The following is a 13,307-nucleotide window of genomic DNA, read 5'->3' as shown; positions in this document are numbered from 1 at the left end:
CTGGAATTTTTGACCAGCTCTAGTATTGTCTACATACTATTTGAATGCAAAAGGAAAATGTTCATCTTAAAAAATCATATTAAAAAGCAAAATCCTTTGTATTCGTGATGGGGGGAAATTGCTTTTTTCAGTGTGGGTAATGAAAATGGAGTAGGCAGTTTTTCCCTTGTTAAAAGCCCAGTTCACTTTCTGGCTCGTTTGCTCTAGCAAAATGCTGCAACGTTTTGGTTGCAAATGCTACCGGGAAATGCTTGATTATTTTTTCACAATCTTCTACTGTAATTGTTTTTAAAATATTAATGGTAATATTCCTATAATTTTTTTAAATAAAAGTTTATTTTTACAATTTTTTTTGCCAAAGTTAGCTTGGTAACATCCCTTTACATTTTTTAGGTAGAGCCAAATTGTTTACATTTGAGCTAGAACCTCTTTGCAATTAGAAAGTTCAGGAGAGGTCAGAAACTGGAAATCCCTAAGAAATAAATCCACTGTGAGATGAACGTGTTTGGCCACTGGGTGCCATCCTTGCTCCATATTAAGGCTGGTAGTTGAGCACCATTTCTTTAAAAATGTAAAATTCTGAAGAAGGTAATTCTAGTATAATTTCAAACTGTAATAGTGTTTTTGAGTGTGCATGTACTGGAATATGTTAGCAACATAGGCAGTTTATTGCTGTTGCACAGGGGAGTGAGGTGAGAAAGAACCTAAAGAAATACCCTCACTGGTTCAGATCTGTTAGAATCAACCCCCTCCCCCCCCCCCCCCCCCCATCAAAAATTTCATCTCACGAATCTCTGTAAACTAATACTGGAGTGAGGGGAGGCTGCTATATCACTACATGCATGCGAGTAAATTTGTTCCCATGAGTAATTTCCGTTGGACTTCACTGGGACTACTTGATGGAGTAAAGTTACTCAGGTGTGTAAGTGGGCACACAGAGACCATTAGGCATGTGTCATACAGACAGAATCTATTATTTAGTATGTAAAAGTAAGTGATTACAGTTTGGCAAAAGTTATTTATTATATTGTTTCATTACCTGTCAGACTGATGCAGAATTCTGTAGATTAAAAGAGTTCATGCAACTACTTCTTTTTCTCCTAGCGAAAGGCCAGGCAGAGTGAACATATTTTCTAATAGAAGAAATATGTTGGGTAGTCTTTTAAATGATAAACATTTTAAATATGTGAAAATTTTGATTCCAGCACTTCTGTTTCTTGCTGCAACTGCATAGATATTGTACAGATTGCACCTCAGGCGAGAACAGTAAACTGAATATTTTATGAGAAAATTTCTGTGAAGAATTCTGTCATCTTTCACTTTGCAGCAAGCTATATCCAGCACTGTGAACAAGAACAACAACTGGGGACATGGCACATCAGTGTTTCCTAGTGTAGTTATGATCTTGACTGCACATGTGCAGATCTATATATTGCATTTTAATAGTGTAATTGACCCCACTTTGTATCCCCATGAGTGTCATGGCTCTTAATACAATCCCCGGTTTACTACAGACTTGAAGGCAAAAGAAGCAGACGCTTTGTGTCTAGCCCCATATAGGCTCGACCGCTAAATGGGTTCTAGATAACCACTTGCGCATCTTTACTATAGAAGGTAGAAAGGAAAGGCTGTAGTTAGTTAATAAAAGGACTATGCTATGTATAGTCTAATTCAGTCTCCCACAACTAGCCCCCTAGATAGGGGACAGTCTCCTGTAGAAACTGCCTGCCAATTCATACTTCCTCAACTCATGTTACTGCTCGGTGGCCTTCTCCATTTCCATGCATCACGCGCATTCCTTCATGATGTAGGGATCGGAGGTAGTAGCAGTAGTTTAATCTGTCTCCTTCCTTTTCGCCACTAACCAGACTAACCTCACTCCACTGTTCCTGGATTCAGCCTTTTTTATGGCCTTTGTTCCAAATCATCATCATTATTTATTATTTGTATTGTGAAAGCACCTGAAGGCATTGTCGTAGGTCCAGTACAAACCCATAAAAGCGATGGGCCTTGCCCTGAAGAGCTTACAGTTTAAGTCAAACGGCTAATCAACTGGCTTCCTTCAGAAGAGAAGACTATAAACTTACCACAGTTTACCCACACATTTTTGAGCAGGCAGCTGAACTGCTTTTGGTCACCCACTATGTTTGCTTCTCCTGTCCTCCTCAAACCATTCATTACTTGGCATCTCCCCAGCTCCACAAGAGCCACTTCCACCGTGCTGACGAGAGAAGTAATTACTCTTCCTTTGCTACAACTTGGGCATCCTTCTCGTTCCTGACACTCTTCTTGTATCTCCAGGTCCCCAGGTCCTTTGGAATAGGGTCCTCAGGAAAGGCAAGGGAGCTGGCTTAGCTCCTGAGAAACCACCACTCACATAATCCCCTGTGGGTCAGTTCCATTGCTCTGGAGAAGTTTCTGGTATCTGTGGTATCCCAGAAATTGTGACATTCTGTTGTGACAACCTGCTGACATCTTTGGGCGTTTCTTTGAATCGAAAAATAAGTTTTACATGGTACTCTTGTAATAATATATATGCTTGATTGGCCCTCTTCTCCTTGTTACTGAAGGCATTCAGCACTCATTGCAGGTTAACTAGTATTCCAAAAATCTTTGAGCATTTTCCATCACAGCTTTTCCCCTACCTGAATCTGTTTTATATCCATGGAAACAGACTGATATCATAAAACAGAATTATGACTATGCAGGATGAAGTAAATGTAGACGCTGGTTTGGGTGGGAAAAAGCTCTTATTCATCACACACAAATACTTCAATAAATAGCAAAGAGAATACACAAAGGTAAATTGTTTTTTGGGTTTGAAAATCTCTTTTTCCAGTTTGCATCAATACTGAAGTCCTTTTCAGTAGTAAATGTTAACAGCTGGGCTTTAGAGTTACCATCACATTAAAATGAATGGGGAAAATTTCTACCACTGTCTGAGCTTTTGTTTTATTCTACAGACTCATCAAGACAGCCGCACACTGATTTTTGTAGTAAATACAAAATCTTTGCGACTAACAGGGCAAGAAACCATTTTTGAAAGCTTTAGGCCATAGGAAAATATCATGAATTGAAACCCCTGCTTGATTAGAGTACTGTATGATGAGACACTGTATAAAAATCCCAGAAATGGGAAATAAAAATAGTATATTTTGTTGGAAATCTAAAGATGCTTAGTACTACCTATTAACATTTTAACCTACATCTTCAAATGAATAAATGAAGGGAAAGAAGAAAAGGAGAGGAAGAGAGAGAAGGAGAAAGTGGGAGAGGATGAGACGTCTGCATTTGGGCCCAGTCATTACTTAAGATAAGAAATCTTCAAGGTGAACCCTAGAACTGCCAAAGGTTTTGTTAAACAGCTACCACCTTCAACCCTGAAGCATTTTAAAGATGGATGAAAGTGATTCCTGTTTGTACAGATCATTTACAAAGTTTGTAAAACACTTTGGGATCCCTTAGGAAGAAATGTGCTAAATAAATATAAGTAAATAATAAATATTAATCTTAAGAGTTGAAAGGGCAGGTGTCTCCAGAGAGCTTATAAAATGTCCACCTTCTCGCAGAAATCCACTGCCGAGGAGTCTTTTTTTCCTTTCCCTATCTCCTTAAAAAGCTTACTTGGGAGCTCTTACACTCCACGATTAGGTTCAGTCATTGGCATAGAACAGTGTGTGCCCCATGAAGGGGAGGATGTGGGTTTGGAATTTGAACTTGCTCATTTGCTGTCAACTATCAGGGCTGAGCAACGTTGCAGAAGTATCATACTTCACTTCAGGGTTTGGAGGGAAGGTTAGCTTTGTGTCACTGTACAGTTTTACAAATCAGCCTGTCAGGAGCCGCAGGAACTCAAGCTAGCCCTGTTAGCTTTGCAAGAGCCATAGTAAGGCAAGACTTCTTTAGGGGAAAAAAAAAAAAAAAAGCTGACAGTGTTAAGGGAAGCAAGGCCGCCCTGAAGGTGCCTAAGCTGTGATTTAATGATTCAGCATGTTTGGTATATTTTTAAAACCTATACTTGCAACTCAAAGGAAACTAAAAAGAACAAGATAAAGATGAAATTCTGTAGGAGAACTTTGAGGTTTTCTAGATGTAAATGGATGTTATTTATCTGAAGATATTGTTAATTTGATTTTGATTTAAAGTCAATTTTACACAATTGTGCTATAGCTGTCACAGTAGATCTGAAATAAGATTTTATCCATAATGGAACACTAGCCCACTCGTATTTGCATAGCTTCTCCCATCTGTCACTATTCTGCCAGCCTGATATGTCACAAACACTTAGGAAAAAAAAGCTGCACAGGCAAAAGGAAATCTTCATCCTGCTTCAGTAATGTGCATGTTTCCAAGACTGTACCAGCTTGCCATCTGACTGTACATCAGATTGCATAGTTCAACTTTTTCCTCTGGCCAATAGGGTCAATACTTGCAATTGCATCAAGCTGCCGCAGCTGGATCAAATGCAGTGAATGCTGCTGATGTAGAGTGTAGAGTAATTTAATACCTGCACACATCTACTGCAAATGTATTTTTAAAGCCGTCTTCTCCTAGCCCCCCTTCCTCTCTCACACCTTCCTCTTTCCCTCCTTCATAGGAAGGGTTAGAAGACTTGTTTGGAACATTTCCTCTGCCCCCAGATGACCCTGGATTTCTCCCTTGTCCTTTGAGTAGTGTGACTATTTCCTGTCTCCCTTAATGGGCTCTCTCCACTTGCTGTATCTTCTGGGAGGGGCAACTTGACCTCTCCTTTCCCTCCTAAATCTATTGCAGGAACGGAAAAACCTGGCTTCCTTGCCCTCGTGCATTTACATGGGGTGCGTAGCCCATCCTCATTACCCACCCTGCCTCTTCATGGGGGCAGCAAGTTGGCCCTCTCCCCCATAAAAGCAGATTGGGGCCTTGTGGGGATAGGCAGCCTGCAAGTCTGACCCTGTTCTGCAGTATGATTTGGGAAACACTTCCCCTAGTCTTGCTGCTTGTGGCTCTTTAATCTCTGGGGCTGGAACTGCACTAATGGATTAGTATTAGCTCTTCACCTATACTGGTAACCATTAAAAAAAATCAACTGTTACTACATGGTGGTATATGGCCTACTAATTATTTCCAATTCCTCTATAAAAATAGGTCAGAAGCACATTAGCTCTCCATATGTGCACCTTGGGAGATCATTGTTTGGAAAGTTCTTGCCCTGTAGAATGCCTAATCCATAGTTACATACTTTACCCCTAACAATAATAGATGGTTTAGACCATTAATCACTTTTATTTTATGCCTCTGTTCTTTTAAAACAGCCTATAAAGAGAAAAAATGTGTGTCATTCATTTTGTTTCTATGTGCTAGAAAACAATTTTAACACTGAACATTGATTTTAACAACATAAATAATGTATTCTGTGCTCTTTTCTATTATATTTTGTGACAAAATTTTGAAATGTGACATTTTTACTTCAGTACCCTATGACATTTATCTCTGCTCATGAGTCCTAGTTTGGAAAAAAATAGCTGATTCTGAAAGGATCAACTGACTGATCAGAAATATTTGAAAGAATGACTTAAAAAACTGCAACTCTATTTCAGCATTTACTTGTGGAAACACCGAGTCAGTATCTGAAGTGTTGTTCTAACCATTTATCCTACCTGGCCATTATAAGACTAAAATTTAAAAATCCCCAAACCCGTGTTTCATACACAAATAGGTTTCTACACTGAAACACAAGGTAAATATCATACTTTTGTTCTCAGCCCACAGTTCACAATCATAGAAAGATAGGACTGGAAGGGACCTCGAGAGGTCATCTACTCCAGTCCCCTGCACTCATGACAGGAATAAGTATTATCTAGACCATCCCTGACAGGTGTTTGTCTAACTGCTCTTAAAAATCTTTAATGCTGGAGATTCCACAACCTCCCTAGGCAATTTATTCCAGTGCTTAACCACCCTGACAGGAAGTTTTTCATCATGCCCAACATAAACCTCCCTTGCTGCAATTTAAGCTCATTGCTTCTTGTCCTATCCTCAGGAGTTAAGAAGAACAATTCTTCTCCCCCCTCCGTGTAACAACCTTTTATGTACTTGAAAACTGTTATGTCCCCTTTCAGTCTTCTCTTTTCCAGACTAAGTCAGAGTTATCCAAATGTTCTGTTTAGGTGGGTGATGTGTTGCTTAGCAAGTGCTTCTATTATTTAATAGAAAAAGCTGAATAAATAGTTTTATTAACCCAGTGAATTTTGTTAAAGTAAATACTAGTACTAATAATGACCATATGTAATATTTGGTTAGACCATCCAAACATGGCTTTCTGAAACAGTGATGAACACACTTTTCCTGTTCTAACTTTGTATGTAAACTGGATTCAGCACTGGTAACTTGCCAGCTGAGGACAAAGGAATATAATGCTTTTCATCTGCAGATCTCAAAGCACTTTGCAAAGGAAGGTAAGAATGATTATTCCCATTTTATAGATGAGGAAGCCATGACATAAAGAGATGAAGTGACTTCCCTAAGGTCATTCAGTAGGTCAGTAGCAGCAGTAGGGCCAGAACCCAGATGTCTTGACTTCCAGGCCAGTACCATATTTCCTCAAACACACTGCCTCCTTACATAGCTTATTCTCTGAAAGCTTCCTCTGCTGTTGTCGCTTTTATACCCTCTTGAGAAATGGTGCAAGGGCACTTCCTTGATCTTTACTTGACAAAGGGGGAGGCAAAGAAATTTATCTCAATCTATCTGCCCCCAGAAGAACCAATTTTTTTTATTTCAGAGCGGTAGCTGTTTTAGTCTGTATCAGCAAAAACAACGAGGAGTCCTTGTGGCACCTTGGAGACTAACAAATTTATTTGGGCATAAGCTTTCGTTGGCTAGAACCCACTTCATCGGACGCATGGAGTGAAAATACAGGAGCAGGTATAAATACATGAAAGGATGTATTTATTTATTTTGCAATGGGCTCAGCCAATGTGTCTTCTAAGGTGAAAATAAGTTGAATAAAAAATATGCATGTCTGATGTTGCTGGAAAACACTTATATCGACAATACTGGAGCAGTTGCTTAACAACACCTAATTCCTGTGAAAATATGATGCCTGCAATGCTGCCAAGGTCAGCAGAGTCTCCTAGTAGGAGTCAGTGCTAGTGTCACATTTTAAGCTTCATGAGGGCAAGGTTAATTGAGGTACCTTTCTGTGTAGTAGCCCCCTACATGCCCTATCAATAAGCAGAAGCAGCTATAGCTTGGGTGCTTCAAATGCTGCAGCATGCCAGTGATCAGAAGCATTCCAGGCTCTGGTATGCACCAGTGTCCATACAGCTTACCCACAAGTTTCGAGTCAGAGGGCAATAGAGTTAATTTTTGCAGTGGAGAAGGGGACACCCAGACTGGTTATGTTGATACACAAAGTGGAACTCTTTGTGTCAGAAATGAGATGTGGAAATCTGGAATGTAAGGGAGCAGGGAGACTGATAGACCTGTGGATGGTTAAGTGAGGGGTGTGTGTATAAGGTGTCCATAAAGCACCCTCAAAAACCCTAGATTCCTCCTACTGTCTCCACTTCATTACTCACTCTGCTTCCAGTTACTTCAGTATTCCCATGTAGTGTGACCCATTTTGGGGACCAAACTTTGCGGGTAGTTGAAGTGGGAGGAGGAGTTGTTGAAGGGCAAATAAGAGCCGTACCAATATTTACAGTGGTAATTTTGACCGTGGCGCAAAAAAAATCAACGTTACTGTGCTAGGCACATCAGAACTCAAATCCAGACAGAACACTTGCAAACTCTCCTTGATTCTATTCCCCATTCACTCCTTTTACTATAAATAATCAAAAATTCTCTTTAGAGGCCACTGTCCTCTTTCTGCCGCTGCAGATCACTTGGGAGGAGATGCTGATTCAGCATCATGAAGGGCAGAGACATACCATCAGCAGGATGCAATGGCAGATGGAGACCCTTAAAACCACCTTTGCTCTGGGCATTAAAATATCCCTGATCTGAAACAATTAGCTCCATTCTCTTTAGAGGGAGAGGCAGAAAGGTATTTCAGATGCGCCACACCCTGGAGACACTGGGTTTGGCCTTGTGCAGTTGTAAATGGAAGCAAAGTTTGGCCCATTACAGTTAATAACAATGTCTGCTTATAAAGAAATGTCACTTAAGTGTCTTTACATTTCTTTGCACATATAAAATAGTTTTTATGGGGATTTCTGTGTAAAGAAATAAAGGTATTTGAGGCACAGAGATTAAGCTCACACAGCAGGCCATTGGCAGAGCTGGGAACAGCATCCATGTCTCTCAAGTGCCAATCCACTCTGTCCACTTGGTAAGATGGCCACCATGGGAGTGAATATTTTATAAGCAGGATACTGTAGAATCTGCTGCAAATTTGAATGTCAAATATGGAATAGAGGGACACTAAGGATGCTCCATTGTCAAAGATCAACCTAAAATGTTTTACAATTTCCAGATTTCACTGCAAGATATAGTGTGGTCCCCTGCACTGTGTTCTTATTATCAAATGGGAAGCCCAAAATTTAGATCTATGTAAATAAACAATTCTAATTATTCAAATGACTACAGTTAGGATTTGATGTGTCGGAAGTGTGTGAAAGAAATTCCTAATGTTGCTTACCAGCGTGCACTAGCTTTTGTGAATCATGACTAGACAAGGAGCAATTCAAGAGACTGGAGAGATTACAATCACTGCCCCTTTAAATTTCCCACCTCCTGTCTCTAAGAGCTACAAAACTGAATCACACCACTTAATGTTCCTGGTAACTGTTTTACATGTTTCCACTATGTTATAATTTCTCCCTATGTAAGAGTTCTCCTTCCTAGAATTATCTCTATCGACAGATCATGTCTTGACCCTTTTCTCTTGTCTGTTATATCAGGCTAGCGAAGAAGAGTAGACTAGTGTTATGTTAATTAAGAGTTTGATATAGCTTTGGTGCTGGAAAACAGGAGTTCCCTCTTATCTAAAAGAGCTATGGTTTCTGAGACCATTTGGGAAACCTGTAAAGTCACACAATTTTGAGACAGTGGTAACACATTTCCAAGTCTCAAAATAGAAAGGCACTTGCCATGACCTTTTGACCGGTGGTCATCCACAAATTAGTAGGGAAAATATTTTTCTCAAAAGTGTTTTAAAGACATCTGTTTTTGTTGATGAATTTGAGGGTATTTAATATTTAGTAATACATTTTGCAAATCTTTTCAAGGGCAAAATTGCAGTTTTGGCCAGTGTGCCAGTTTTAATGCAATATTTTATTCAAATTGAAAATAAGATTAAAAGTAAACTTGTTTGCAGGAACATTCACCAGGCTGAATGTGACACTAGGTTTATTTCCAGTATGGGAAACATACTTAGTGAGACCAGCAGAAGTCTCCCATTTTGGTTCGCTTGCTTGCTTGCTCTTTCCCTGCATGTGATTGCTTTTTTCAGCCCTGACAGTATGAACACTTTAAAACGCTGTGTGGCTTTTTACTTCAGAAGCTGATTATATAATATAATATATACACATACATACAGTCTGTAAGAACACAAGTGAATAAGTATTTATCTATCTTTTTTCATTGAGTTATATGCTAACAACATAAAGAAACAAAATCTATGCAGCCAATATGTTCCAAAGATGGAGAACACGATAAAATGCTTGTCTCCAGCATTGCTGAGGTATAAGCACCAGAGTTTACCTTTCGGCTGAAGTAATAAACTCTCAGTGCTTCCCAAATCTTGATTTGCTCAAAAGTTTTTTTGTTTAGGTTCTGCCCCCACCTTATATAGCCATAGAAGCCTAGGATCAGACCAGTGATCCATCTATTCCACTGTGCTGTCTCTGACAATAGCCAAAACCAGAGGCTAAATTTTGTATAACCTTAGCATGTCTCCTCTTGTTCCATTTAATTTCTGATGCGGGGGTCCGAACAAAACTACTGGCCTTCAGTGAGCCTCCCTGACCATTATTCCAGCTTTTATACATTGATTCATCAGGGCTCAGTCATTCATTTCCTAGCAGTTCACCTTGTCATATGTATGTTATAAAATCATTTGATAATATTTGTACATTAAAATAAAAGCAGCAAGGAAATGAGGAGGAAAAAGGGCCTGACTGTATCTGACTCTAAATGGGTGCCACAAGGGGAGAAGTCAGCACATGGAGCTCTTGCCAGCACCACCCACCTTACACTTCGGGGTAAAGGCAGCCACAGCTCTGATCCATGTGCTCCAATCTTGGGTGATCCCTGGGAAGGATCTGGGAGTTGTGGTGGATTATATCCTCAACGTGACTCAGCAATGCAATGCTGTTGCAAAAACAAATGCAATTTTAAGTTCCATTAATAGAGGCATAGCATGAAAGTCATGAGAGGTGATAGTATCACTCTACTCTGCTCTGGTGAGGCCTCAGCTGGATACGGTGTCCAATTATGAGCAAAGGCTGAAGCAATGGGGTTTGTTTAGTTTGGAAAAGAGGAGATTGAAGGGGGACATGACAGTGGTCTTCAAATACTTGAAAGGCTGCCATAAAAAAGATGGAGAAAAGTGGTTCTCTCTTGCCACAGAAGGCAATGGGTTCAAACTACGACATAGCAGATTTAGATTAAATCTCAGGAAAAGCTTCCTAACTGTAAGAACAGACTGCATAGGGAGGCGGTAAAAGCTCCTTTACCAGAGGTTTTCAAAAGAAGGCTGGATGCCCATCTGTTTTGGATAGTTTAGACACAACAAATCGTGCATCTTGGCAGGGGGTTAGACTAGATGACCCTTGCGCTCCCTTCTAACCCTATGATTTTATGGTCCGCAGCTTCCACCATAGGCTGCCGAGTCCCACCCACAGGAGTGAATGCTACACTGGAAGTTCTTTGGTCTGAAGGTGACAGGAAATTTTGGCCCTCCGGTAGCTTTTTAAAGAGAAGAATAATCGGGCCTTGTGTGTTAAGAGGGGTCATGAAAACAATTTGTGTTTAAATCAAATCTTTGTTTTGAGCCCAATTTGGCTACAACCAATGAGGGCATGTACATTTCTGATTACAGTAGGGCTATGTGACTCGTCCCTGAATAAGGATGAAATGAAGGTATTTGTAATAATCCTGCCTATACTAGGGGAAAGAGACTTCAGTGCATAATGATGTTCTCAGTCATTCTGAGAAAGATACAAATATCTACTCATCAGGTGTAAAATTTTCAAAGGTGTCCAAGTGACTAGGAGCCTAAATCCCATTGAAAGCCTATTGGACTTAAATCTCTCAAGTTGACTTTCAGTGGCTTCTAAATCATGAGGCACCCTTGAAAATTTTACCTCTCTAATCCAGTCCCTGGAGCCTTAATCCCACCTGTCCTCCAAGAAGAGAACTTTTTTAGGTGTTTTTGTTTGTTGGAAAAGAAATTCAGTGAAATTCACTCCACTGTACAGGAAGTCTCCTGGGAATTCTGAGGATTCAGGGCTGTATGTTTAACATTCTGTATAGTGAATATTTTTATACCTTTGTAATTTAAAAAAAAAAGAAGTTTAATGACCCCTCTCCTATAAACCTTAGGCTGCTGCAGCTCAGATATAAGAAAGTGAGGACAGACAATGCCAGGTGCAGCCAGCACACTCCTGCAGCCACACAACATCATGTCATTTTTATAAACATTATTCAAATTAGCTTCAGTACTCGTAATTCTGTTGTTTCCTTTATTGCTGTTGTAAAGCAAATGGTTCTTTTATACAAATGTTTTCTCCCACCTATTAATCCAGTTATAGATTATGGCACTCCTGTTAAATTTAGGGATGTAAAGCCTCTTAAATATTTAGAAGTTTAAGACTGATATGGGAAGAAATTTCCTTTGATTTACTTTATTAATATCCTGAGGGTCAATTTGTTATAGATTTGGAATATATTATTGCTACTCTGTTCTTTGACAAAGAGAGAAGAAAATGATGGTAGTGTATTTGAGCTACAGCATCAAATATCTCCCTTTGAATTAGAGTTGGCTGGACAATGCATCTTTCCTGTGAAAGATTGCAACTCCCCCCCACCCCCCAATTATCTTTGAAATTTTTCCACAGATTGTTTTGGCTTTTCAGCATAAACCCAAAAATCTAAGACAAAAAGTGAAAAATTTTCCAGCAACGTTTTTTGTTTTTTCACATTTTTTGGTGAAAAAATTTCAGCCAGCTCTACTTCAAAAGTGCTGGCAACAAAAGAGCTACGTTAGACGTTCATGCCAATAAACTTCCTTATAACATTTAGCTCAAAAAACCCCCAGATATATTGCTTCCAGCAGCATTTTGCAAAGAGTGCATTTATCACAAATAATGCATGTATCAGTGGAGGAATGAAACTCCACATAGATCGCAAACAGCCTGATGAAGCTTTGAAGAGCGAGTGAACCATAAGAAACTTTGACATTGGCTATTAGCTCCCTTAAATTCAGCATAGCAGAGACTTAGCAGTTATGACCCAATTTCACATCTACAGAGACAAGGTGGGTGAGGTAATATCTTTTATTGGACCAATATTTATTGGTGAGAGAGACAAGCTTTCAAGCTTACACAGCTTGTCTCTGTCACCAATGGAAGTTGGTCCAATAAAATATATTACCTCACCCACCTTGTTTCTCCAGTATCCTGGGACTGACATGGCTACAACAACACTGCATATTTTACATCTACAGCATTTTATAATGTCATTTTCTCTACCTTAAAAATTATTTTAGTGCTTATTAGCCAAATCATGAGAGATGTCAAGCATCTGTAACTCTCATTGATGTAAAATGGGAGAGGTTCAGAAGATTTCAGGATTTGCTCCTATGGAAGATGCTAAACTGATGAAAACTGAAGTCCCGAGTTTCCAGAGCAGAGATAGCTGAGGCAATAGCAAAGCTAGCTTCCCCACATGTATCCTGCAAAAGTTCAACCATGTCCTGGAAAGACTCTAGGATTTAGATGGTTGTTCAGTTTTCTTTGCCAATTCAGTTCTAGATTGGTGAACCCCTTTCAGCTAGCACAGGTCATGGTGATTTTTTATGCTACTGGCGCCCCTCCGTTAGATACGGAATTAAAAATAACTTTTTATTTTAGTTGGCCATTAACCAGCCACTTTAACGTTCCAACATTTGTACTGTATTGTGGCAAGTTCACACCATCTCGTATTATATGGTGTGGTTGAATAGCTTGAGCCAAGTGTAAAGTCATTAGCAGGCACTTGTGTTTAAGAAAAGGTTTTGTGTGTTGCTATCACTCCAGGTTTATGACCAATGAGTTTTCAAAAATGGAGATGTAAGATTGAAACATACACTTTTTTTTAAATCATCACCAAAAAAATGTGAC

General features: G+C 39.5%; 1 protein-coding gene and 1 long non-coding RNA gene across 5 annotated transcripts in view; one reads left to right on the top strand and one right to left on the bottom strand.

Moving 5' to 3' along the window:
* Positions 1-13,307, top strand: part of PDE11A (phosphodiesterase 11A) — a 226,144-nt gene that overhangs the window by 151,450 nt on the left and 61,387 nt on the right. The gene's annotated exons all lie outside the window — the stretch shown is intronic.
* Positions 1-13,307, bottom strand: part of LOC119567321 — a 62,070-nt gene that overhangs the window by 2,853 nt on the left and 45,910 nt on the right. The window lies entirely within an intron of this gene.

The sequence above is a fragment of the Chelonia mydas genome, chromosome 11 (genome assembly GCF_015237465.2).
Source record: "Chelonia mydas isolate rCheMyd1 chromosome 11, rCheMyd1.pri.v2, whole genome shotgun sequence".
Taxonomy (NCBI): domain Eukaryota; kingdom Metazoa; phylum Chordata; order Testudines; family Cheloniidae; genus Chelonia; species Chelonia mydas.
The sequence above is the reverse complement of the archived record's forward strand: the minus strand, read 5'-3'. Positions and strand labels throughout refer to the sequence as shown.